Genomic DNA, 1,571 nt, shown 5'->3' on the forward strand with positions numbered 1-1,571 from the left:
TGCATTTTTAAATAAGACCAACATTTCTAAAGTATAATAGGTCTCTTATTCTTTGTAATAACATTGTTATTCTGAAGCTAACTGTGGAGGGGGAGTGGCCTGCGGGCCTGCAGCGAAGCGGGGTGTTGCCAGGACTGGCCTCGAAATCAGCGACGGGTGCGTAGATGGCCCACCTGGGCCTTGTTATCTAATCACCTGTCGCTCTCTTATAAATAGCAGCCGGGAGGAGAGACGGGGTTGGAGCTGGAGCCAGAGCGCGAGCGAGAACGAAAGAGAAAAAGACAATTTGTGGAAAGCAACTGAGAGACTTATTGAAAAATAAAACAATATTGTAACCCTGAAACTGGTTCTCATGTCGGTACTTGGTGGGCTGAAGAAGCCCCACCCTAACCAATAATAAATAAATAACCTCTCACCATTAACGCAACTTCTTGAACATAAAAAAACATGAGAATGTTTTATATTTACAACGTTATTTTTGACACTATGATTACAAGTGGAATTACTCATTACTTATCATGTCAAGCAAAGTCAGCTCAGATTTATCCGAGAGCCAGATGCAGTCATCAAAAGAGCCATAGGTTCCCTACCCCTGCCTTAAACGAATAATTATTTAGCCTAAGCCCCGTTTCAGCCACACGAAATCATTGTTTAAGGTTCCCCTCTTTGGACACATTTTTACACGGGTAAGTCAGCCGTGTTTCTTGAATCTCCGGCTCTTAGCTTTGTATGGACTCATTGATCGTTTACAAAGTGAGTTCGGAGGGGAAGTGACACCAGAAAGACCTCGCCCACACAGGAAATGATCTAAGAACGACCCTGCCACAGCCAGCTTCATAATAAAACGGTTTCGTAACTTACAGCTAACCGCTGGAAATATAAAGGCGAGTCATCAAAACAAGCCCGTGTTTCTCATTCTTTTACATGTACAGACACTCATGGAAATCACACATGAATACCTTAAGAGAAAGCGATTTAAGGATACAACTCTTCTCAGACGGCAAGATAACTTTCCAATATCCGGGTCAGCTGTGATTATACTTAGCGAAAAGCTTTGTCCATTTGTATAGCTGAAATAGCTGAGTTGGGAGAGCGTCAGACTGACGATTTGAAGGTCCCTGGTTCGACCCCGGGTTTCAGCACAACTCTGCGTTATTCATTTCATACTATGATTTGATTTACGTGGACCGCGACTTAAGTTAAAAAACTTATTCGGGTGTTACCATTTAGTGGTCAATTGTACGGAATATGTACTGTACTGTGCAATCTACTAATACAAGTTTTAATCAATCAATCAAAGTCGAAGGTGAGTGAATATTAATGCAGGCTCCTGTGGATGTGATAAAAAAAAATGTAGCGTGTGCTTTTTAGTACCTGGCCGTCGAAGAAAAACTACGGAAAACGGCAAATGCTTTTGGACTGGCAAAGCAGACTGTATCAGTTATTTTACGCCATGTATCAGTTATTGTATGCCATTATAGGGACGGCGTGGCGCAGTGGGAGCGTGGCAGTGCACAACCCGAGAGTCCCTGGTTCAATCCCCACCTAGTACCAACATCGTCACGTCCGTT

General features: G+C 43.0%; 1 non-coding gene across 1 annotated transcript; it reads left to right on the forward strand.

Annotated features, from left to right (window-relative positions):
- The first annotated feature begins 1,069 nt into the window (after window positions 1-1,069).
- Window positions 1,070-1,142, forward strand: trnav-gac (transfer RNA valine (anticodon GAC)). Its single transcript has one exon. It is a non-coding gene; the product is annotated as a tRNA-Val (tRNA).
- Window positions 1,143-1,571: the final 429 nt, after the last annotated feature.

This window comes from Nerophis ophidion, linkage group LG03 (genome assembly GCF_033978795.1).
Source record: "Nerophis ophidion isolate RoL-2023_Sa linkage group LG03, RoL_Noph_v1.0, whole genome shotgun sequence".
In the NCBI taxonomy this organism is placed as follows: Eukaryota; Metazoa; Chordata; class Actinopteri; order Syngnathiformes; family Syngnathidae; genus Nerophis; species Nerophis ophidion.